Source organism: Crocodylus porosus, unplaced genomic scaffold (genome assembly GCF_001723895.1).
Source record: "Crocodylus porosus isolate Cpor-Errol unplaced genomic scaffold, CroPor_comp1, whole genome shotgun sequence".
Taxonomy (NCBI): Eukaryota; Metazoa; Chordata; order Crocodylia; family Crocodylidae; genus Crocodylus; species Crocodylus porosus.
Genome location: NW_017728906.1, coordinates 100,456,928 through 100,484,105, shown reverse-complemented (window position 1 = coordinate 100,484,105; position 27,178 = coordinate 100,456,928).

The following is a 27,178-nucleotide window of genomic DNA, read 5'->3' as shown; positions in this document are numbered from 1 at the left end:
GAGCCTAACTGATGTTTGGATGTGTATGTGCCTGAGTGGGTAGTGCGTGTGTATGTGCATGCACCTAATTGCTTTATGTGTTTGTATATGTGCAATTGTGTCACACCTTTCTGTCTAACAATGCAATATTGGAATCCTGAGAGTTGGCCTGACCCCACAGGGCAACACCCCGATAAACTTATAGGTGGCCACCAGATCACCCCTGAGCCTGCGCTTTTCCAGGCTGAAGAGTCCCATAGCTAGTTACAAGGTCCGAATTGATTTGAATCTCCCTGAATCTTCAGAAAAGATTGGGACAACTTCAATGATTTGGACAGTCCCTGGTGCCTGCAGCAGGACTAGGAGCTGGTAAGTAGGAGGTGGGGGAGGGGGAGCTGGAGGAGGGGACACAGGACCATGGGAGGACCCCTTCCAGCCCCCAGCCCCTGCCTGCACCCCCAACACCCCCTGAGCTTGCCCACTCCCCCAGCCCCTCCATGGCTTCCCTGCCCACCTCAGCTCCAAATGCTTTAAAAAAAGCCCCACTCATGGAGTGCTGCCCCCCAATGCCCCATGCTTCATGGGGGGCTCTGTCATGAGCCCTCTGATCCCCCCTTCTGCCCCAGCCCACCCCATGGCTGCCCCGCCTGCCCCAGCTCCCGCCCTTTAAGGAAAGAAACCCAAGAAATGCCCCCCGCCCCCCCAGGACTCACTGCTCCTGCAGAAACCTCGGGGCTTCAGGGGGCTTGTGGAAAAGCCCCCCAAGCAGCACAAAGCAACAGGGCTCACCGCCGACTGGGCCGGAATGGTAGGTGCGGGGTTTTTCTCCATTTTTTTTTCTTAAAGGGCTGGACCTAGAGTGGGCAGGGCAGCCATGGGAGGCGCTGATACAGTGGGTGGGGGGGGGCTTGTGTAGAGCCTCCTACACAGTTTGGGGCAGTGGGGAAAAGCAGGGATCACACACCCGGCCCTCCCAGCAATGCCTGGTCAGTGGGGCTTTTTTTTCCTAAGTTCTGAGAGCTGGGCCGGGCAGGGCAGCCATTGCCATGGCCAGGAGAGTGGACAGGGGATGGGCCTGGCTGATTCAGAAATTCAGCAGCAGCCAAATCTCTGAATCAGATTCAGCCAAATTGATTTGGGGCAGTGATTCAAATCACCGAATCGAATCACTGCCCCCCCCAAATTGGCCAAATCTGAATCCAAAGTGAATACTAGCTGCTTCACACAGACTGACTAGATAGGGATATACAGGGTGCAACTACACATGCAGCAGACTGCGCAGCTTTTACTGTGCAGTCATTTAGCACTTGTTTAACTAATGTTACTGCACAGTGGGATGCCACCCAGGTCTTTTCCCACACTACTGCACAGTAGCGATAAGCTCTCTCTGCAGAAAAGAATTAAGCCACTCAAATACAAGTCTATGGGTGCATCTACACGAGATGCTACACTGCCATAGTGTCAGCATCACGGTTCATGCCTGCCCACATAGCATCTCATGTAGACATGCCCACAGAGTTGCATTTGAATGACTTAATTCTTTCCTGCAGAGAGAGATAGTTCTAGCATGGAACAGAGATACACAGCAGTGCATTTGAATGGCTTTATTCTTTTCTGTCACAGAGCAATGACTGCTATTAGGAAATTTCTGACCAGGTATTGCCTGGTTGTGATTTATGACCCCTCCCATTATACAATATAGCAAGTTGCAGGATATAGTGTATTTTCTGTGTTTTTCTACAGATTCAGAGATGGCAGATTTCATTGGTTTTACCAGTGTCCTAGAGTTAGGCTTCAGTGGCTGCACCTAAGAGACACTGACTACACAGTAGCCCATGACTACTGTGCAGTGCCATTGCATGCCAGGAGGTGTGATGCTACTGCACGGTAGTCATGAACTACTGCACAGTCAGTATAACAAAAAAGTCATTCCTTGGCACAACTGCACAGTGACTCTGGTTATACAAGCAGTAAATGACTGTACAGTAACAACTGTGCAGTCAGCAACTCATGTAGATGTGGCCAGTGAGAACTACCTGGCTGTAGTTCAACTTGAATCATAAGAAGTAACGTTTATATTCTGGGAAGCCATCACAGTAAGAGATAGAAGTAATATATATCTTGTCTTTTTTTGTATGGCAACTTGTAAAGAACCATTAAAGGTTGAGAGCCAAGTTTAACATTATGCTTTATGGCTTCTCTTGACATAGATTGAATCAAGGCTGCTCTTATGGAGAAAGAACTTAAAAGGTAGCAATTTTTAATTACTAAAGAATTTCTCATGGCTGATGCTTTGTCCCAGTTACATAAGATACTGTCCTTCATTTATAGATCTGTGCTTTTATTTATCTACCTTTTGTGGCTCAAGTTTTCCTCTTGGGTGTCATGTTGAGTACTTATCTGCTTCTGGACACCCAGATAGCAGCAGTGAATAAAAGCATTATTTTCAATTTGGCTTTGTTGTAGGAGTGACAATGTGTTTTGTTCAGCTGTGGACTTTATCACTATTATCCATTCATTTATCATTTAGATATTATTTACTGCAGAGTGCTCTCCTTGCATTACAACTCAAATCAAGGTGAAAACTGCAAGGTAGCTGACTACTCAGACAGCATTACTTCTCACAGAACACCTTTCTCTTCCATACCAGAAAAGTGTTCCCAACACAGTACACTATGTTGATTTTGTAGGACCATTTCTTTGATGATATAAAAGACATGTCATAAGACTTGATTCTTTCTTGAGTGGAATCTGTAAAAAGTGTTCTCACAGCCAAATAAGAACCTAGGTACAAACCACAATGTAGCTATGACAAAATGTATTCCTGTTTCAGTAGAAAAATAGCACTTTTATAATATAGAAGCATCGCTTAAGTAACATGTAAATTGTATTATTTTGCCTCACCACCACAAAAAAAGATATACTCTACTTTATTAAGGTTAACTTGCTAAAACTTGCTTGGAAAAAACACTTTGTACATGCAGTATAGAGACTTTTGTTAAATGAGAAAGGAAATGAAAAAACAGAAAATGGCTAATTAGTGTCAATTTCCCAATATATAGCTATAAAATAAATAACCACAAAGTTCACTAATAGGGCTGTGTGAAGCTTCAGTCCCTGATTTGATTCGGTGGAGATTTGGCCTGACTCAGTGGCTGAATATCTGTATCTGAATCAAATCAGAGGACTCTTTAATCTCTCTGAATTGTTTCAGAGAGATTCAGTGATTCAGACATAGAGACAGATTTAAATGTTTTTTCTACATACCTCTAAGTAACAGGGGTTCATGAACGCTGGGATGCTGGGGCACATGGAATGTCCCACAGAAGCAGGGGGGGCTTCCCACTACACTCGGCAGCAGACCCAGAAGTGGACCAGAAGTACTTCCGATTCACTTTGGGGTCCGCTGGGGAGTGCGCAGGAGGGCTCCCCATATCCTCCCTGCTTGGTGACTCATGCCTCCTGCGTCTGGGGGGGGCACCCAAGTTCCCCTTGTGGCTGAGCCGGAGGGAGGGCGGACTCCCCCACAGCGCACACCCCAGCACACCTGGAAGTAGACCAGAAGTACTCACCAGCCACACCTGTTACCTCAAGTTATGTAGAAAAAAACTTTTAAAGCTGTGTCTACGTCCGAATCGCCGATTCTCTGAATCACCATTGAATCTTGAGATTTGGATGAATCAAATCAGGGACAGTGATCCAAATCAACTAATTGAATCGCTGTCCCTGATTTGGGCTGAATCTGAGTCTGAATTGAATAGGTCCCGCTTTGCACACCCCTATTCACTAAGCTCAATTTTGTGTTCTTTGATGACAAAGAATACATGAAAAATATTGTTTATAAAATATGAAAAGTAAATTAAAAGTGGATCATTCACCAAGCTGAACATCTCTCTATCAAAACTAATAAAGCATGCCTAGGGAAACATTTTTTTAAATACCATCTCTTCTGTTAGTTCTGATTCAAGACAAAACAGTCCTTTAGTATTAGCCATCTTCCATATTCACTTTATTGACTACCTCATCTCTGAGGCATAGTTTGGAAGTTTGTTCTTTTTCATAAGAATCAGTTTTACTTTTTTTTTCATATTCTAAATAAGAAAGTTATGTCATCATTGACTCCAGGAACACTTAGCACATTCACAAAAAGCCTAGTGATGGAAAAGGAAATAATTTTACACTTCTATATTGCTTGCCTTCTGAATTACCTTAGAATATTTTACTCACTGTCTATATCTGTTTTTACATGTGCCTAAACTTAATGCACTTTTGCCTAATAGGCATTAAGGCAACTTAGACATGTGTCTACACATGGATGCAGTAAGGTGCAATAGCACAGCGCGTGGACTGACTTGGGACTAAAGTTAGTCTCAAGTCAGTCTACCTACACAGTGTTAATAATGATCCTTAGTGTGTCTACATGTGCACTAAGCTGCTTTAGCTTTTTGCAACTACATTTGATATATGCTTTTGTAGGTATCAAATTTAGGTGCAAATAGCCTAAAATTGCCATTTTTAAGGTGCATTAAGGGCATAAGCGTGTAGACCTGCACCCTTAATGCACCTTAAAAATGGCTAATGCACCTTAGATCAACACTTATAGATGCACCCACAGTGGCATAAGTATCTATTGCCCTGCTTCATCAGAAATGTAACCACTAGTGAGGTAGAATGCATCTGCTACTTAATAGCACAGAACAACACAAGACCTATAGATAAGATGACCAATAGAAAAACTTACATAGCATAAGCAGCAAATAAAAAACATATTCCAAAGAAACTGCAGATTGATATTCAATAATGACATTGCTGCTCATCTTCGGGGGCGGGAATTAGTAATTCTTCAATAAGTAACAAATCCCTGTATTTACTTGATAGAAGATGACCTTCTAATAATTAGATTCTATATATAGAAAATTTATTTATTTGTTATAATTTTCCAGGTATAGAATCTATATTTTGTAGATTTACCTTGAATTTGTCCTCTTCCCACTGCTACAACATGGAAAATAATATGTGGTATGGCGTCAGGTGCCCCCTCTTGTCCTATGCCCCCTAAACTTCTTCCCTCTGCAGCCCATTTTCCCCTCTCCCCCCATTACTGTCATACCCTAGTCTCTGTGAGCACATGGAAGTGACTGACAATTTTGTAGACACTGACTTTGATGTAAACATGCCTATAATAATTTACTTCATCCAGAAGTGATGCATTTTACCTTTTTTGACACTGCTGCAAGTTTTAGCACAGGTACTCTATAAACATTTCTCAGCAGTATTTTTGTACCTGATTTTACATAGTACAAACTATGCATGATATTAGTCCAAAGCCAGTGGCTCATTATCTACCATACAGTTCATTGGACTGTGTTGGCATTAGCTTTATGACCCAGATGCTTTATTCTAGAGGGACCTTAGACTGACCATGGCTTCTTCCAATTGGATACTGTGCAAATTTTATTGATAAACAGTGATAGCAAATAAGAATAATACAGGAAAGGTAAACAAAATACCTCCCCCCGCCCTGATTCTATATGTACCAGTCCTAAGGCTCTCACAGAGGGAAGGTATATCTGGCCATTACACAAGCTTCACCCTATGGCTCTTTTTTGAATGTCATGAATGGAGGTCGAGGGCTGAGACCTACCCCCCAGAGTGGGGTGGGTGAGATGAGGTGGTGATGCACCCTCTGTCTACGGTGGCCTCAGAATCCTCCCTCAGGGACTTTTTACTGCTCTGAAATCCCTACTTTTGTATTCTTTTCCTCCTCTGTTGACACTTCAGTACAGTTTTCCTGTGATCAATGTTAAGCATATATGATTTCCTGGAAAAGGTGCTGTTTGAGATTTTGGAGGTGTAGGTGGAGCATCTCACCAGCCCGATTACTTTCTCAAACTAAAAGACTTGAGAACTGACTTCCTGGGATGGAGAATGGTATAAGAACTTTTCAAAGAAATATTCAAAGAAATGTGGGAGGGCGTGATTAAGAGGGATAAAGTCCATAGCAGGGGAAAAGTTAAGAGAAAGAGTGATTATAGTTAGAATGTACATGGATTTACTGGAGGCAGAAGACATAGAAGGAGTATCTTAACAAGGTCAAGTTGGGAATAAATAGAACCAGTGTTGAACTAAGTAATGACAGACATAATCTACAAGAAGGTGGTATACAAACGGAGAGGGATTATAAACACTTTGATGAGGACTATCTCGGTGGTCAGGGACAAATGAGAACAAAGCAGCAGTATTATTCAAAAACCCAGAGCAGAGAGCAAAGCAGGTATGTCATCAGTGCATAAGCTGCAGTACAGGGTGGGCCACATGAGCCATGGCCCAACCAACTTTTAGCACGTTAGATTTATATAACCCACAAATGCGCAATTGTCATTCTGGTTAAAACTGTATAGCTAATTTTAACTGCACAACTAGCTAAATTAACATGCTAAAAGTTGGCTGGACCATGGTCCGGATGGCCCACCCTGTTCCATGGCCTATGCATCAGTGGCAGATTGCAATGAATGATACTATCAGTTGAGGGAACAAAATTAGAAATTTTAATGTATATTCACCAATGGAGAGGGAGAAAAGGAGCTGCTAAGAAGTCTAACAGTTCATGTGGTAAAGAGAGAGACTGGGCATAATAGTGGGAGATTTCAACTGTATAATTGAAATGGGTGACCAAACAGAGGAAGGAGGAAACAAAGTTTTAGACAGCTCATTGAGACTGTTAACAAATATAATAGAAGAGTCACGAAGAGATGTGTGGGCAGAGGAGAAAGTTCTCTCTAAAACAGTCCCCAGTGGAAAAAAAAACAACCAAGACTTGACTTTATATTTGTATCAAAAGAAATAAGGATAAGGAAGAAAGAAATCATACATATGGCTTTTAGTGACCACTGGATTCAGAAGGTAGAAATAAAACTTGATAAGAGCTCCATGAGAGGGAAGGGACTATGGAAGTTGAATGTGTGGCTGTTACAAGATGAAGAGAGATGTCAAACACACATGAGATAGTATGAGGGGTGTTGAACACTGAAGACATATATTGAGAGTACCAGAAAATGGTGGATGAGGCTGAAGAAGAGGGTGGAAGAATTCTCCAGGAAGGAAGGCAGAAGAAGAGATATGGGAAAAAGAATAGAAATGCTGAGAGATTTGCAAAAAGGAGACAGGAACTGCTAAAGGGAGCCACAGAAGGAAGACAGGTATGAGAAGAGCTAGAAGAAACAAGGCAAAAGTTAGAGACCTGGTTTAAAACAAAGGAGAGGAAAGGCAATGTTTTTAGCACAAGTACCTTGGGTGGGAGAGTGGTCCCAATACTTTTCAGTCAGAGAGAAGGTGGCAAAGGAGAGCTTAAACCAGTGAGGGAAGAAAGTGGGGCCCAGGTGGAAGAACAGGAGGAGGTGTTGAAAGCAGAAAGAATATTTTATAAAGAGATACACCAAATGAAGGAAACAGACAGGAATAAGATGAAGAATTCCCGGAAGAGATTCAAGGGAAAAAAGGTTGAGGAAATAAATAACATGGAATAAAAGATAAGCTTAAAGGAAGTGGAGGAGTGCTTAAAAACCTTTGAAAGAGGCAAATCACCAGGAAGAGATGGACTGCCTATGGAATTTTATGGTTTGTGGCATAGATAGAAAGGAATATAGTGGAAGTTTTTGAGGAAATAACAGAAACAGGAGAGGCAGGAAAGATGTTACAAGAAGCATTGTGATCTTACTCTTCAAGAAAGGTGAAAAGGAGCTCCTGAAAAACTGGAGACCAGTTACACTCATTAATATGGACTATAAGTTAATGGCCAGGACACTGGCTTTGAGGATGAGCAAAAACCTCCAGAAGATAATACATGAAGACCAAGTATGCACAATATCAGGGAGAAGGATCTCCAAAGCAATCAGAGTGATCAAAAATACACTGTCTCACAGGAAAACAAAGACAGGAAAACAAAGTCAGTTATAGCAAAACTAAATTTAGAAAAACCATATGGCAGAGTGGATTATTATTACATATTTGAGGTGCTAGGAAAAATAGGGTTCCCAGAGATATTTATATATTGGATAAGGTTATTCTATAGAGAAGTAGACAGTCAAGCCCAAAATTTATGGGCACCTAAGCAGGGCCTTTGAAATCCATGCAGGGGTGAGGCAAGAGTGCCCCCTGTCCCCACTACTATTTGTGTGCAGCATGGAACTGTTAGCACAAAGAATAAAAAAAGACAAGGTAATAAGTGAAGTAAAGATACTGGGGAGCGGGGAGAAGCAGACTATATACGGATTATATAAATGTAGTAGTTTGATGGAAAAGATACTATTGCATGCATTACAATAGGGAGAAGCAATGGGTGCCAAACTAAATAGATTAAAAAGCACCATAATGAGAGTGGGGAACTGGAGGTGTGTGCATTAGGAACTGGGAAAATGTCTATTCACCAGAGCACCCCAAGGGAAGACAAGATCTAACAGTTACAAACTGCTGGAAGACAATTTTAGACTAGACATAAGGAAAAAATACTTTGCCATCCAAGTCTCTAGAGTCTGAAATAGACTCCCCCCAGAAGTGGTGCAAGCACCTAGTCTGGATACATTCAAGAAACACCTGGGGTTACCTTGCTGGGGTCATCTGACCTCAGCTGACTTCCTGCTCTTTGGGCAGGGGGTTGGACTTGAGGAACTCATGAGGTCCCTTCCAGCTGTAATGTCTATGAAATCTATTAAATCTATGAGAGACTTGGAGAAGTTGGGCCTTCAAATAAGAGAGAGAGAAATCATAGTGCTAAGGGTCCAGAAGAACACTGAAGGAAATGCTAATACAACCTGGGAATAGGTGACAGCAAGGCTATGGCAAATACTTTGGTTATGATCCAGAACGATACTGTCCTTTGCTGGAAAAGTGGTGATACTGCCAATTATTCTATATATGGGAGTTATATTCCCAATGATGTGGCAGCAGATAGAAAAAGTACAAAGGGAAATGTGTGTGGTCTTCTGGAATGCCAAAATAAAAAGGTTGGCTAGATCTGAACTGTACAAAGCAAGAGAGATATGGAGATGGGGGCTAGTGGATTTGGGATTGTTCATCTGTACAAAATATGTAAGCATGGAATGCAGGATGATAATGGAGGGAGAAGAGAATTAGTGCATATCTCCTGATTTCACACAGCTGCAATTTTGAGGAAAATGGGGAGTACATCAGATTTTTTTAAGAATTCATGGGCATGACAACTACTGATTCATTACGTCAGGATGGAAGGCTTCATGCAGAGGTATAAAACAGGGAAGGTAGGCTGGAGGTCCTGGAGGATCATAAGAAACTGATGAAAAAGGTAAGGGACGGAGACAGTATGGCAGTCATGGGAAACTTGACAGAAGGACATGTGATACAGTGTGGTGAATGGCAGCAGGTAAAAAACTAAAAAGTGAATATACTGACTTAATGTGGATAGTTGTAAGAAATATCTTTCCAGTGAGAAAGGTGCAACATAGATGGGGTTTGACAAGCTCATCAAGGTGTCCAAGGGAGAAGTACAGGGAAGAATAAACAGTGGGACATGTTTTGTGAGTGTGCATATGCAAAAGTGGGGCTGGAAAAGGGTCTGTTCTTTTCTCGGTGTCACCCATTTAAACCTATTCTTAGCACAGAGATAGTACGATATGGACTCATACCAGAGGGACCAGAGGAAACATTTTTAAGGACTTTATTAGCATGTATTAAAAAACTAGCTTATGAAAAGTAAGAAACTTCTGGGTGTTTATAGGTTGGCTTTCAGCACCTGCAGCTGGGGCTGCATGAACTGAAATACTACATTGATCAGGACAAGGAGGAGCTCAGAGAAGTGTCAAGGAAAAATCTTAAATTTGGTGCTGCCATCACAGGGAGTTGAAACTACAGACAGGCCCCCAGAATGTGCCCTCTGGGTGACCTGGAGGGTTGTCAATCACAGAGCATGAGGTAATCTGATCTAACGCACATGCTCAGTTCACTGACTGCATGATGTACTTTGACTAGAAATTTCTCTGTGAAGAGCGTTCTGATTGGCCACTAAATTCTTATAAAAGGTTTGTGAGCCATCACCCGGGTGTAGTGACGTAGTGTGTGTGTGTTTTGGAGGAGAGACTGTGCTCGATCCTGTGAGCAGAGGCTGCCTTTGCAGGAACTGTCTCACAGGGAGAGAACGATCCTGTGAGCAGAAGCTGCGGACAGCAGGGACCGTGAGGCGCAAGCAGAGGCTGCGGACGGCGGGTGGAGCGACTCGCCTTTTCGATCTCGGTTATGGGACTGTTTGGCTTCGATTTTGACTCCGGCTTACTTTGTTCTGGCTTCTCATCTCTGACCTCAGTTTACTGACTATCTTTTGGACTGGCGGCACGACCCCGTTCCTCGATTCACTACATTACAGTTTTTGTTGTTTGTTATCCCGTTCATGAGCTGTTGACCAGCCCTAGGACTAGCTAGTGGGCAGCCGCACCTATCCCTCGGGGTAGAAAGCAAGGGCTCGCTAGTGAACCCCGTGGCCCAACAGCCCCTTTGTTGTTCGCTGTACTGTAACTGAATAAATACCTGAGCCTCCGCTTCCCAAGCGTGAGTAAATAAATCATCTTTGTTTAAACTTCCCATACAGTGCTCACTCCGCCGCCACTAATCCCACCTGTTTGTATTCCAATTGCCACCCCAGCCCACCGTGACCTTGGGGCCCGATTCACTCAGTGTTCGGTTACCCCGACAAGAAGAAGCAAGGGAAAAAGGCCTGCACACACTTGTTTCACTGAGCTAACAGGGAGGACTAATAGGAAGCATGGAGAGTTTCATGTGGGTACTGATGCTACAGGTTTTCATGGGGTTCTGTATGAAGAAAGAGAGCTCTGTAAAGGTTTTTTTGGTGGGAAGTTAATGCATTTTTAAGGGCTTAGTATATGTAACTGTATGTTTTTGGATATGTAGGGGTTTTTTTATATGACATTTTGGTAAAACAGGGATACTTAATATGTGAAGCTTTTTAAGTGTAGGGTGATAAGTATGTATTAGTAAAATTTGTAAATAACTACAAAAGGGTTTCCTTTACTTCTGTGGCATTGGAGGATTGCTTTTATGCTTTGCCCCTACCTGCACCTCAGCCTTTTGGCTAGGACCAAGAAAGACTGGGGAGCATCTTAACTCCAAGGGTACTGAGCCCAGGGGTTTGCACATAAGATGACACCCCCCAAAAAAGGTTCCTATTAGCATATTTGCCCAATATGGACCATCTGTTTTATAGTAATGTTTAGTATTAGCTGCATTTAATCAACTTCAGAGTTGGTTTCAATTACTGAGCACATGCTTCTTTTGGCAGCACTTTAATGATAAATAATGACTTTAATGAGGTTTCTGTGTATATGGATGTAAGGCAAGGAGGTTTCTTCCCCATGCTTATTGGGGAAAAAAGTCTTTGTCTTATAGTTGAATAAATGTGGTATGTTTTGTCTCAATCACAAGATTATTTTTTAATTATTTTTATCTGAGTGTTCTCAGTTCCAATAGCTGAATGACTAGGAAAATTGCCTTCTCTTCAACCTGCCTTATAAGCTTTACCTTTGGTCAACTAAGAGTGACCAATATGTGAGGTTAGGAAGAACAGAATGAGCTACCTTCTCATTAATGAGACACAGTAGACTAATTCTACTGCACATCCGTCCATTTGTACAGTTTTTCCCTGCTGCATTAATGCACAGTAGAATTAGTCTATTGTGCATTTAGCATCTTATGAAGATGCACCCAGTCCCTGTGTTCTAGCCTAGGCATGTGCTTCCAGTCAGACAGAATCTTCCCCATTCTCTATCCAATAAATATAAATGTACAGTTCAATGGCTCAGTTTCCAAAGGACTGCTGGAGAGGGGCCTGGATAATATAGCATCTTTTGTCTTGTGGCTAGAGGACTATATTGGGAAGTGTAGGTTCAAACCTGAAAGAGAGCCTAGAAGCCAAGTCTTCAGGTCTACATGCAGCATTCCTAACCACTCAACTCTTAGGGCTTAAAGATAGGAGAGTTCTTATTTTTTTCAGGACTTGTGCTCAAGTATGTGCATATGTAGCTTCATCTTCATCCACACCACACAGGTAATTGAATCATGAACTATGTATATGTACCAAAAATGCCACTTCCAAAGTTGAAAAATTGCCATTTCAGCACATAAGGTAAAAAATAACTCCCCCCTGTAGTAAGTATGTGGTCACTAGGTGTCTGTGATGCCTTTCTGCCTGGCTCAGGCCCTAATGCAGCCCTCCCTTGTTCACTCAGCCACAATATTTTTTTCTTACTAGATACATCATTGTAAAGGAAGCTGCCCACGGGCTGTTAGACAGAACCTGAGTCCATGCAAGTCACTACTGGGCCCTTCCTCTGGACCCCCTTTGCCTCAGCTCAGCCCTGAACCCAGGTGAGCCCTTCTTAGCTCATCTATGTCCTTGCAGGGCACCAGTATCCTTAAGGGCAGATAGCATAGCTCTGTTCCTCCTCTATACCATGCCCCAAGCCTTGCAGGTGTCACCGTACCATTATCCACTCAGTACAGGTCTTGGCCTTATCAGCCTGCTTCCTCTATGACCTTTAGCCCAGGCTCATGGTGCAGGAACAGGCTTCTAGGCTCCAACCTCCCTGCCTGTGAGTCCCTGACCCTCTTAATTCCTGACAGTGGTTCCTCTTGGACCTTTTGGTCTCTCCTGGGCCCCAACCCTGATCCTGAGCCAGTTGAGACTACCCAGCTTCCCCAGCCCCGGCAGTCTGCCTAAAACTCCTCTTGGATTACCAGCAAGCTGAATAGCCCTTAAGCTTGTCACTGCAAGGCTGAAGGCTAAACCACCAGTGTAACTTTAAAACACAATACCTATGCCTTCCTATATTCTTTCTGGTTGCAATAGAACATAGGAAACCTATTTGCACAAGCTGTCTTTTCGCTCTGCCCTAGGCAGCTTTTTACTGTGCTCAGGCCTGCAGAGGCACTTACCCAGTTTCACTGTGACCTCAGGAGCCCCACTGCTCTATTACCAGGAGCTCCTTTTTTTCCTGGCTTCCAGGGCTAGACTGCCTGACCAGCTGAAGCCTTGGGTTTTTATAGCTCCAGCTCATCCCTCTGCTGGTCAGATGACTCCTCCATTATTCCCTCTTAGCACCTGCAAGATGCCACTCTGGCTGCTTGCCATTTTAAAGGAGTGGGTACACTCCAGTGTCCTGCTACACAACCTTAGATCATAACCAGACTTTGACAGCAGTGAGAGATCTATACAGACTGGACAAGTTATAGGAACATGCAGAAACAGAATTCTGGTTACCTGAGGATGTTTGAGGATAAATGGTGAGGCAGTGAGCTTAGCCACATGCAGGGTAGTTGCTAAGTGAAACTTGTTGGATTCAAATGCATAAGCTAGAGGCATAGCTAGGAATTGTGGCACCCTGAGGGGGGCAGTTCTGTGCTTCAAAGAGTACGGGCAGAGAGTGCCAAGTGCTTACCTTTCACATGGGTACATGGAAACTGCTGCTGGAGTCTGGGAGTCATAGTGTAGGTTCCCTGGGGACTGCCATTCTGGCATCCCCTCTAAATCAGCACTTGGGGTTGGTAACTTGCTCACCCATGCCTGGTTATGTCACTGCCTAAGCATTTCAACATAAGATATTTATTGCACAGTAGACTAACTAGTAAACATCATGGCCTCTACACATGTATCCCTATTAGGATGGAGAAAACTAATGTATTCCTTTGCTGGATAGTACTTCTAAATACAAATACTATCCTGCTGCAGAGTAAAAAAGTCAAAGCAGTGCATGTGTAGACACTCCTCTGGCTGGTTGAGGCATAAGGGTGCTTCAGTGCCAAGGCGGCCTGCCAGCTAGCCTCATGCTGAAGCACCCTTGTGCCCCATCCAGCCCCTCTTCAGCACATTGACCCACAGCAGGGAGCAGGCCTGGGCTACCAGGCTGACCCTCGGGGCCCACTGCCAACTGGGGCTGCTGCCCCCTAGCTCAACATGCTGTGATCCAGGCACATGTGAAAATGGCAATAAACTCCAGATTTTATTGCTCTGCAGTTTATTGCTCCTGGGAACAGGTTCAAATGGTGCACCAAGGAGCAATAAACTCCAGAGTTTATTGCTTCAACTTAATTGTGTGTGTAGATGCTCCCCTTAAAGATGTTTTAAGTTCTGCTTATTGCACCTGTATCCTGGATCAAGCCCCTAGCCAGATAATCAACTAGGAAATACTTTCAAATACTTTATTTGGTGACTGAGAAAATAAAATAATTGAATATATTGGTCAAATACGATTAAAACATCTGTAGAACTAATTGAATGAGGAACAAGATTTCACTGTTCATTTCTTTGATAAAAATCCAAGATTAATTAAGAAAAAGGTTATTTGCAATAAATGATTTAGATAGCTGGAATGAGAACCATACTTCTTCTCCTTTCCTCCACTGCAACCCTCTCCCTCCTGAAGAATAGATAATAAGATTTCAGCTTTGAGAGATAGGGGTGCAAGTGATATTGTAGTTCTTAATCTAATAATACATGGTGGAGATTTATTTTTAATAAAAAATGCTGAGCTCATTCAGTCCATCACTTTTTGAAAATGCTGAGTACCAGGCATTTTTTTGTAAACTACCCAGGACAGAATAGATACTCAATGCTTTCTAGCATTGAGCTATTCTATTTGGTAGCTAATAAAGACTAAGGAGCATAATGTTATGCCCTATGGGCTTTTATGGTTTTGTTAGTTGTTTGTTTGTGGCGTTTTTTGGGGATGTGGGGGGTTAAGTATTGTCTTGTTGCCCACCTGACCTTCAGAAAGCTGGCTTCCTCTTTAAGTTCAAGGGCTGTTAGTTAGGTAAAGGCAGTTACTTTTGTTCAGCAGGAAATATTTTTTGTGGTTGTAGAAGAAGATTCCTAAAACTAAAATTGTAACCAACTGCCTGACACAAAACTTGTTTGTTTCACAGTTTGACTGGACTTTTTGCTTAAGTTTCTATTTCCCTGTGGGAGATGCAGCTGAAAACTGGTTTTTAGTGGTATAAATTGGCACAGTGGCAAGGAACTTGGATCTAAGGATGTAACAAGGATTATTGCAGCTCTTTGATCCTATGAGATTACTGTAGGAAGTGTGCTTTTTAAATCAAATTGTCTGAATCAGATATTTTAATATGCTTTTACTTGTAAGGCACACTTTATCTTACTCCTGTGGGCAAATACAAGAAAATGTGGCCAAGACTAAAAAGGTTTATGGACCTCCACCCACTGTATCGTGATATTAAATACTTGGTTTTCATTTTTTTCCCCTCTTTTTTCCTCTCTATCAGTAAGAATCTCACTACCAATAAGAGTCTCTGCTATCAAGTATTTCTTTGACTTTCCTTTCTCTCCTGGCACCATTCTTAGCCAAAGTTCATTAAGGAGGCCATAACTTGTGATCTTTCAGACAGGTCTTACTAAACCACCAATAAAGATGTTCAGGTACTGCCCAGGCAAGAAAGAATAGCAAAATTATTCCAATTCTGGCTAATAATATTGAATACCACACTTCTACCCCTCTCCTTTTGCTTTACATTTGACCTGTGTGCTTGATTTATTTTGTGTTGGTGTGGCTTATCCAGAAGCACTGAGGCAGATAGGTTAATTTTTTGACCCTTCCTTAGTAAAGAATTTGAGGTCATACCTGATTCCTTTATTTGGTGAAAAAAGTGGGGTTCCTACAGTTATTCTGCAAATGGATTCTTAAATAGTTCTTTGGTTAGACTTCCTTCAACTGATGAAATCCCTAAATAATTAATTTGATAGTACTTCTGGTGAAGAAATATATTTAGGCAAATTTTATCTCCTTTATAATTTGAAACCTTAAATACTAGTCAGTTGTTGCTGCTGTTTAAAAGAAAAGTATATTCCAAAATGAGTTTGTTTAAATGTAGAATGTAGTGGAATGGAAAAGTTTAGGATTACCTTTGTAATAGATACATTATTTCTAATGAGATTTAAATCACTGTGGGCACATCTACATGTGGCCATATGGTACCTTTGTTACTCCACTGTTATTTAGTACTTCCTTTTGGAAGTACTAAAAGATGGAGCAGTAACAGCCCATACCATGATGTGCCGGCTGCTCAGTTATTTTTGGCTAGTATGTCACTGTAGCAATGTGCTATAATGAGGGAGTGTGTTGCTACGGCGATGTAGCAGTGGCATCATGATTTTTGTGAATGGACACTATGGTGCCATAGCACGTTACTACGGTGCATCTTGTATAGACATGCCTTTTAGTCTTAGTTTATCAAGCTAGAGTATTTAGCCCTTCTCTGATAGCCTTTCTGCTGTGAGGCTTCAATATATCTGTAACCCTGACAGATAGAACAGCTTATTTTACACATCAGTTTACATCTAGTGAGAACTACAAAATTACAAAGGTACACATTGTTCACTATACATTTGTCACTTATGCTACCTTATTTTCTAATCTTTGTATTATAAGAAATTATCTAGGAGGAGATTTAAGCCACTGCACATGTTGTGTTTCTGTTGTGATTAAGCTGTTAATCACACCAGAATAGCAACTGGCCCCTGGTTCACAGAATTCATGGCACCATAAAATCACAAACCAACCACAAAAAATATTTCTTGAAACATATGTAATATCTTTGTGGCTGGTTTGTATGGCACCATAACTTGAAAGTGTGGCATGCCATTCAGTGATTACCACAAGAGTTGACCGTCAAGGCAGTCCCTGCCAGCCAGTGGGTAATTGAGAGGGCCTCAGGGCTTGAACCCCAGACCAACCTAATCAGCTGATCATTGGCTGGCAGGGACTGCCCCAGAGCTCAAGGCCTGGGGCAGTCCCTGTCAACCTACTTCAGATTGAGATTGCCCAAGGATTTGAGCCCTAGGCCAGTCCCAATCTGCTGACAATCAGCTGGTTGCCAGATGGATCCAAAGTTCACTGAGTGTTCAAACCACCCTGGGGTCCCCAGAGTCGGATACAATCAGCTAATTGTCAGGCACCCAACCTGCTGGTGCTGATTCCTGATCTCCCAATTGTGCCTCTTGCCCTGAACATTTGGCATGACAGAAGGCATGATTATTGGGGTGAGGAATTAGATCCCATTGCACCTTTAAGTGAACATCTGTCCAGGGTCATATAGTCATTAGAAATATGAGTCAAAAAAGGTCAAAATTCCACCTGAGTTAATATGGCCAATTGAGTTAGCAGGGTTAAGGTACACTGTGGGTGCATCTATATGTGCAAATGCTGCTGGATGGCTTTACTCCAGAGTAATTTACTCTGCAGTAAACCCACCCTGGGCAGACATCTAAAAATGCACCCTTTTTGAGCAGATTTGCTCCCAATGGGAGCAGCCTGGAGACATCTGTTCCCACCCTGCTCTGCCCCCCTGCAGCAGCCAAGGGGACATGTCAGCTCCCTCTGGGTGCTAGCCTCGGCACTTGCAGGGAGCACAGAGTCAGAAGACAGCTGTCTGCTGTCTGGGGTCTGGGAGGTTGCTTCCTGGCCTTGAGAGCTTCCTACTCTCAATGGTGAAACCTGGGTGGGGACAATGTCCCCCTGCCCCAGATGCTCCCCAACTGGGGGCAGGAGGCTTGGAAAGAGCTGTCCCAAGTTGCTGAGGGCTCACTGCTAGCTGTCCCACTGGCTGGTTAGGGAAGGAGGGTGGGACCTGCCCCTCCCCTGAAGCTCTTTCCATGCTCTGTGCCTCAATCACCAAATCAGAACATGAAGTTGGGAAACAGCTGTGGGGCTGGGATCTGCCCCATACTGGGACAGTTCCCAGACAGCCCTGGGTTGCTCAGGAAAGTCTGGTTGTGCATACAGACTTCCCTGCATAGCCTAGGGCTGGCCAGGAACTGTCCCAGCCTGGGACAGGTCCCAGCCAGCTCCAGGTTGGCAGGGGAGGAGCTCTCCCAATGCAGGCGGCTCCTGGCCTCCACTCTGTGATCTGAGCAGGGGCTGGGAGTTCCCTGCTGCCAGGGCAGGGGGACATTGGATCTGGTGGTGGAGCCTGCCACAACAGCAGGCAGCTCCTGGGGGAAGGAAACAATCTCCCACCCCCTGCTGCCCAGCTGACTCCTGGTCAGCTGTCTGTACATGCCTTACTGTGCATCAGTTACTCAGCAGTTAATTTGCTACTTCCATGTAGAAAATTAACTGCCGAGTAGAGCAAATTACTAAGCAGTAAGGGTCTGCACATTTAGACGGTGACACTTACTTTGCAATAATTTGCTGTATTGCACAGTAAATTGTCTCATGTAGACATGCCCCTTGTAGTCAATAACAATGTCTACAACACAGCTAACATCCTAGCTGGCTACCTTTTTTTCTCTCTGGCTTGCTTAACCCACTTGCCCATTTACAACTGCTTTGGCTGAAACCAACCTTTGGCATACTTTTGAGAGACGCTCAAAATCAGGCCTTTGGAGCCATACTTTAACTTTTCTGCCATCACAGAAATCCATTAAACAACTTATGTGATTTTATTTGAATGACAAAAAGCAATAACAATATAAACTGGCCTTAAACCCCTGTTTTATTTTTCTAGTCTACCTTGGAAATGTTCTATTTCTTTTACTGCTTAATACGCTAACATCAAGTTTTATTCTGGGAAATATCTAACAGCAGTTTTGTTGGGTTTTTTGACTGAGTTGTCAGGATTAAATTTTGTGGTGCTAGTGCAAGTACTGAAGAAGCAGTCTTTCTCTGTGTAGATTCTACTGCTGAACTAGTTGCAGATCATGCTTTATTCAAACTTGGCAGTGTTGTGTCTTCTATTTTTTTTTACACATCCCTGTCTTCATTTTATCTACTTCAAATATTGATTGTTGTTAAAAGTGAGGGCAAGATACACATCTGTACTGATAGTTGGTACTTCTATTCAGGGATGCCACTTATTATATTTTGTTGTATGTACTATTCCCAGTTTTGCTAGATTAGAAGTAAAATACAAAATGTGTATATGATCCTATGTATTATTGCTGCAAAGTTTGTATAACTAAAGATTTTGCATTCTTGTCATCTAATATAATCTTTAGGAGTTGTATTTATTTCTTATTTATTTGATTCAGGCTTGTTCCCTTTATTTAGTTTTTTAAAGTGGATATGCATCCCTACAGGAAAAGAGAGCTTCATGTAAATGTTCTCTACTCTTTCACCTTTCTGAAGGCCAAGGGGAAGGGATCTCAGTCCACTTCTTCAGTTGAAGGAGGAAGATAAAGAAAAGAAGGAGGAAGATAAATCAGAGAAGAGAAAGAGAAGAACTTTCTGGGTAGTGGGTCTTCATTTAGTTCTCCCTTGAAGGCTTTCATTGCTTCTCCCAAGTCTCTGAGGGGCAGTGAAGACTAAATGAAGACCCCCTTCCCAGAAAGCAATTCTCTGATGGTAAGCAGATGTATAATGCTGAGAAACCCAATTCCCTCTTTATTAGGTCCATATAGCAGCTATTGGAACTTATTTCCACTAATGTCCTCTGCCACTAAACTGTCAACATACTCCTCAATTCTACAGTAGACATTCCCAGAATCTCAGTAACTCTCAAATCAGGATATGCCACAATAAAGCATCAAGGAGCAGAAAATTTCAGCCAGCAGTCTACCAAGTGGTACAGTGTCCTTCACCCATAAAAGAAAGGTGTTTGGAGAAAGAAAGATCAAAAGAAGGTGATGTGAACCATTCCTCTCCTTCCTGACCTTTCCAAATGAACCACATACATATTTGTTTAGACTTTTTAGTGTGTTTAACTGTATCATAATTTTGAGATAACTTAGATGTGTTTGAAGCCAAACTAGAGTAAGATCTAAACATATTTACCTGATAGAAAAGGGGGATGCCACCTGCAGCATTGAGATGAAAACAGAGTTACCTCTGAAGATTTCTTTGATATTTTAAGAACTAAGTTTTAGAAGACCTTGTTGGAACATGATCTCATTGGAGAGCTGAGGGAAGTCACAGAAACAATAACAATAACATTTAAGGAGGATACGGAATATCCGCCTTCCTGAAAGGTAGGAATCTGCCTAAAATTCATTCATAACTGAAGCTTGTAGATGGGGTATCTATGTCTTTATGTAAAACATTTTGTTTCTATAAGGATCCAACATACTTCATTGTACTATGCACTTACCTGAAGTATGCAATTATCCAAATGTAATGTAAGCAATGCTCATTATATACACAGCACTATGATTACAGTGCTTTGCAGGGGCTGCTAACAACATTACTGCCCTCTACTCTTCCTCCAGGTCCATGGATTTGAACGTGGAGCCAAGAAACTGAGCAGGAAGATGGTATAGCCAGCCAAACTAGAATGGAAAAGGCCCAGCCAGCCTTCTTCTTAAAAGGAACTCTAGGCCACCCTTTGCTAGATATCTTTGCTAAGGACAGAGGGCCAAGTGTTGTTTTGTTTGTTTCAATTGTTTTTGTTTTTAGTTTCAATTGGAAACTGCAATTTCTTCTGTGGAAGAAGATAAAAAATGTGTTGTGGAGACAGTCATGCTCCTCTTTGGAGGGAGGTGGTTATGACTTGAGAGGGCCAGTAAGGGGGTGGGAGAACTCACCTCAGGGTGAGGCAGGAGAATGGGAGTAGGAAGTGGTGGGAGGCAACATGGGGCTTGCTTTTTGGGAAGGGCAGCATATAGGTCAAAGAAATAAACAGTGGTATTTGTAATGGTATTAGTAGTCCCTAAACTAATACATTCCCATCAGTTTTCAAGGCTTCAAATGACAGTACTTTGATGCCTGCTTCCCCTTTTCCAATTTTGTCACCATTTACTCTGCTGTTAAAGGGAGAACTATTACATTACAAAGTGGGCAGTAGCAGAGGCAGATCCAGTGCAGTGGTACATGGATAATTTCATAGTTTCATAGATGTTAGGGGCAGGAAGGAACGGACCTTACAGATGATTGGGTCCAGCCCCACTACATGTGGGCAGGAAAGACTGCTAGGGTCAAGTGACCCCAGCAAGATGGGCATCAAGACATGTTTTGAAAATCGTCAGGGTGGATGACTGTATCACTTCTGGGGGGAGCCTCTTCCAAACCCTCAGCACTCGGCTTGTAAAGAAGTTTTTCCTTATGTCTAGCCTGAAGCAATCTTCAATCAGCTTGTGCCTATTATTTATTGTCCTCCCCTGGGAGACCTTGGTGAACAGATGCTCCCTCAAACCCTGATGTACACACCTGATATACTTATAGGCTACCACCAAGTCCCCCTGAGTCTTCTCTTCAGGCTGAAAAATCCCAAGTCCCTCAGCCTTTCCTCATATGTTTTCATCTCTAGGCCTCTAATTGTGCATGTTGCCCTCCTCTGGACTCTCTTGAGCTTCTCCACATCCTTTTTGAAGTGCAGCATCTAGAACTGGATGCAGTCCTCCAGTTGTGGTATCACCAAGGCCAAGCAGAGTGGGAAGATAACAACCTTTACCTTGCTTGAGATGCCTTGGTGGATGCATGCCAGAATTTGGTTAGCTCTGCCAGCTACAGCACTGCATTGGTGGCTCATGTTCATTTTGTTGTCAATCATGACACCCAGATCTTGTTCAGATGTGGTGCTAGGAAGCATAGTACTGCCAAGCCTGTAAGTGTGTTGTGGATAATTTCTCCTCAGATGGATCACTTTACATTTTTCTGTATTAAATGACATCAGGTTGAGGTCTGCCCACTTCACAAGCCAATCCAGGTCGGCCTGTATTGGCAACCTGCCTTATTAGCAAACTTTGCCAAATTGCTTGCAATACCTGAATCCAAATCATCAATGAACATTTGCAGTTGTACCTCCCTTTGAAGGCACATCAAGGGACTTGCAAGCAGGAACTTTTCAAGTCACTGAATCAGGTAAGAATTCCAGCCCACCCCCACCCTTTCTCATCCTTGTGTTCAGGAGTGGCATCTCTCATATCCTAGTCCTCCCCTCAGCCATGGCACCAGAACCACTCATGCCCTACTCCAGCTAGACTTTATGGGGAGCTGAACTCAGTGTAAACTAGTGGAAGCAGCTGGGATGCTAGGAATATTCCTGGGTGTTCCCTGCCAGGCTGGAAGCAAGTGCAGGGTTGGGGAATCAGCCTGCTTCTGCTGTTGTTACTGCTGTTCCCATCTGTGTCTGGCTCCACATGTAACCTAGATGGAGAGGATAGGAATGGCTTTCAAGCTCCCCTGTCCCCAGGGAAGCCAGAGACAGCAGGAAGAATGGCAGTGGCAGGCTAAGGAATAGGGGAAATGGGAGGGGAAGGGAGGTACCACTGATCAAAGAGGTGAAGGGAGTGGGTGCTGAGCACAGGAGGTGGGACTCTTACCTGATTTGGGGACTTAAAAAATATCCCCATGTTCTTTCATGGCATTATCTGCCCACTTGGTGAGAAAGAAGAGAGGCAGGGGTGTAGAGAGCTGGGGCACACCCACCTCTGTGGCACCTGCACCTCCTTTTTAAAAGCCTAGATCTGCCCATGGGCAGCATGATTGAATGATGTGATATATTTAGGGAGTTTATGCATTTAACAATAGACAATGTACAATGCAAGTAATACACAGACAGGGATTCTGTTTTTTATTTAAGTGAATGGTCTATTAGGCCAGTATTCAGTGTCTACAAGTGCACATGCTTACTGTGCAGTAAACCTCATTAATTTTGAGAGAATTTGCTACCTGTAAATGCAAATAGAAAATTTACTCATGAGTAGTTACTGCACAGTAGCACTTGTGTAGACACCTATTGGGAGCAAATCTGATCCTGATTAGCCAGCTACCAGGGAGTGGGAGCTACCTGTTGGCATGGTGGGCTCCACCAATGGAGCTGAGGCAGAGACTCTGTCCTCCTGCCCTTGCAGCTGGGAGCTCCAAGCCCCGCACTCTGAGATTGCGATTGGAGAGTGGGGACTGGGAGATCCTTATACTCCAGCACCAGCTCCATCGTCACAGGGCTCAGGCTGGGGGATCCTTATCTCCCAGTGCCAACTCTACAGAGATAAGACTCTCCCAGTACTGGCCCCATGGTGGATCTCCCAGCCCAAGCCTCACAACCAAGGAGCTTGGGCTGAAAGATAAAGATTTCCCATAACTGGCCCCTGAATGGGGAGCTGGTGCTTGGAAATAAGGATCTCCCAGCCCAAGCCCTGTGACAAAGGAGCTCAGGCTGGGAGATAAGGAACTCCCAGTGCCTGCCCTGAGGTTGTGGAGCTGGTTCTGGCAATTTCCATCTGAGGGGAGCTAAGGAGCTTGTTCCCTGCCTGAGCTACATGATTGTGGAGCTGAGTGGGAAACAGGCTGGGGAGCTTGTTTCCTGCTCAGCTCCGCAAGCACAGAACTGGGCAAGTAACAGGCTCCCCAGCCTGTTCCTCACCCAGTTACATGATCACAAAGCTAAGGGGGAAACAGACTTCCAGCTGCTCCCCAGCAAGGTCCACAATAATGGATCTCAGTGGAGGACAGGGTCCCCAACCTATTTCCCACCCAGCTCTGGGCTTATGGAGCTGAGCAGGGAGTGAGCTCCCCAGCCTTTCCCCCACCCAGCTGCATCCTCACTGAGCTGAGCAGGGAACAGGCTCTCCAGTCCCCACCCCATGATCACAGAGTGGCTGGGATCACATGGGGATCCCAGCCCCATGCCCTGATCAGATAATCAAGATGCAGGGCCTGGAGAGAGCTCCAGGGGTGGGGCAGGTCCCAGCCACCAAGCCATCCAACTGTGGGGCAGCTAGTAGTGAGCCCCCAACTGGGCAGAGAATCTCTACCCAGCTGAGGGCTCACTGCTTGCTGCCCCACCAGTGGATTGGGGCAGGAGGCTGGGACCTGCTCCTCCCCTGCAGCTCTTTCCAAGTCCCCTGCTCTGATCAGGAAGCTTGGGCTGGGAGCTCCATGCTGCCAGGCAGGAGGACATTATCCCTGCCCTAGCAGCAGGCAGCCCAATGGAGCACAATGCAATGTCCGAGCCCTGTCCAGGAGACAGCTGTCTCCTGGCCTGGTGGTCCCTGCCAGCCCCTAGCACTTGGTGGCAGCAGGGGCCCATTGCAAGGCCACAGGAAGTGGGAGCAGTTTGCTGCTAGGATCAGCACATGTGCTACCATGTCCCTGCATGTGTAGGTGTCTGCCTGGGAATACATGCAAGTAAACTGATCTAGGATCAAATGTGAGTGTAGACATGACCGGTCTGCACTAAAATTACTACTCAATGGAAGTATAGCTGAAAAGAGAACTGGCTCCTGATATATCTAAACCAAGAAAATTAGCAGGAAAAATTAGATGACTTTGACGACTGGAGATATAGAAACTGAATGAAATTTAATAGTAAAAAGTTCAAGTTCATGTACTTATGGACTGACAAAAAATTCTACTCTGAGATTGATCTGATTCATTAAAATTGAAAGGGTGCGTCTACACATAACACTACATCGCCATAGCAATGCACTACGGTGACAAAGCACTGGCAGGTAAAAACACCTGTTATAGCTTCCCTCTTTATAGCATGTTGCTACAGCAATGTAGCATCTAAAAGTAACCATGTGCTGCCAACATGGTGCAGTACAGGCTGTTACTGCACCATCATTTAGTATTTTCAAAAGGGAAGTACTAAATGACAGCGCAGTAACAACGGTGCATAGGGGCATGTGTCGATGCATCTACTAAGGAAAAGAAAAGACTTGGGCATGTGAATGAGCACAGTATGAGTGTGAATGACCAGTGAGATGAAGCTGTATAACAAAAGGTATAGTCAATCCTAGGATAAATCAGCCAAAGGATTTTTATTAGAGTCATCAAATAATTAATACCATCAAACAAGGCATTGGTTAGACATAGTCTATAATCTATAATTCTCGTCACCAGTGTTCAAAAAGAAGGATTGAAGTTGGTAAAAATACAAATGATTTGAGGAATAGATAACTTATTTTACCAACTTTTAGATGAGCTTGGTACTTCAGTCTAGCAAAATTAAGGCTGAGATGTAATTTGATTCTACTTTATAAAAATATCAGGGGTATAAACATCAGAGAAGCAAGATGATTATTTAAATTGAAAAACAAAGTCAACCCAAGAACAAATAGGTATAAACTGGCCATGAAAAAATTTAATCTGTGAGTTAGAAGATCATGCATGACCCTCAAAGGAGTGAGGTTCTGGATTAGTATTCCAATAGGACTAGAAATGGCTGAAAGCCTAACTAGTTTTAAAAAGGAGCTTTTGTTTTAATTTTGAAAATGAGCATTTATAAAAATGAGGATATGCCACAATTGCTTATGTTAGAAAGGAAATGGACTCAAGACTGAGGAGGTCCTTCCAGTCTTATGTGTTTATTATTTATATTTTCAGATCTGTGACTCAGAAGTAACTGTCAGGCCTAAATCTTAGTCCACCTCTAATTGTCCCTTTATACTGTAAGTATCTAAATCATTAAATACCATTGTACAATAGCCACTAAGCACCTAGGATAGGTGTTTTGTTTGTGTCTATTTGGCCTCCTCATTGTCTTAACCCAGCTATCTACCTTCACTTTCATTCTGTTATGATTCTAATCCTTCCTGCAAAGCATTTAAATTTTCCACAATTCACAGTAAATCACTAGTCACAGTAAACTACAACTATGAGCTGTTTTATGAAGAACAGAAAGGCCCACCCACTTTTAATGTCAATAGCCTAATGGTTAAGATATTGTCCTAATAGGAATGATGGGAATGGAGGCCCAGATTCTAGCTCTTAAGTGATTTGAACTCATATCTCCCACTTCACAGGGGTTAAAAAGTGCTCTACCCTGGTTAGGCAAAACCAAGGGCACCTTCCATACCTCCTTTCAAACATGTCCAATTGAGCAGCCAATAGAGCAGCCATATGGTCAAAAGAAGATATTGCCAAGGAGACTCTGTCTCTGTGGCCCAGGGTTCTGACTGGAGCAAGGTGTGCAAGGGAGAGACCACTTCAGAGTACTGATCCTTGTCCTGAATGTTGTTCATGCATCCAATAATTATTCAGTGAGAAATGGCATTAACAACAGAAGCTGGCAACAGGGGCCAACACCTAAGCCTTCATTTCTCTCACAGACATTGCCCTAAAACTGATCCAGATATAACCAAGTAAAGGTTCCCTACCAAAAGAGGGGGAGAAAGAGGTATTTTTCTGGGGAGATTAGGATTGGCAAAACCTACCTGTTGTCAGAATAAGAGTTATGCATACTTACAGAGTTTATTAACAGTGGTTACTGAGGTCACACTAGGCTGTTCATTTAGAAGTAAGAGACTTATCTCTGGATTTGGATCGCACTCTGAGGCAGGCTGCATAATTTTCATATTGGTTGTAAGAAAGTCATGGGATGTATTAGTTTTGGACTCAAGTTTGCAGATAGTTGGCTTTTTCACAACACCAACACTTACTGACAAACAGAAAACAATCACTATTTCAGTATTATAGGGTGACTCTGGCTATTTCATCACCCTCTTTTCAGATTCCCTGAGTATTTCACATAGCTAAGAATCACATAGGACTCCATTCAGTAGAAGTTAATATGGCACTACAATTTAAATTTAGATTGCAGAGACATAGTCTGATACTTTTAATCAATTAATTTAGCTAATTTTAAAGATGTAGAGCAGTGGCAGGGAAAATTTTGCACACTTTAAGGAAGCAACTGTGAGATCTCATCAGGTGTAAGAGCCTATTTATGATAATGTAGTCCTACTTTAGTTTTTATTAACACAATACATGGGCGTAATTAGCGCTGTCATGGATTATCTAGGTTCACCCTCATGACAAAATTTATTGGCATATCCATTGTTCTGATAAAACCTACCCATTGTGAATGTGCTAAAACAATATTACACTAGCTATTTTGCTAAATAAAATAACACCAGCAACAGAGTTTGCAGATTTCTTCACTCTTAAAATATCTAATCAAGAGTCCTGCATTAATGCAATTTGGCACCAGAGTTATAAATTATACATAACACAGCATAACATTAAAGCATTAACATAATTTAACAATACCAATCTATCACTTTCTAAATGAAAAAAAGATGAAGGTGCTGAATCTGAGCACTCTGGCTTGGCTCACATAGGATATGCATGTTTAAATTCATAGATGCATGAATAATAATTTAACAAATTTAAATTCTGGTTCCCTTTTCTAACTATGCAATAAAAAGTTTTATGCACAAACCTTCATTTTGGTAATTATTGTTGTCATAGTGCTTCATTATGGGCTTCTT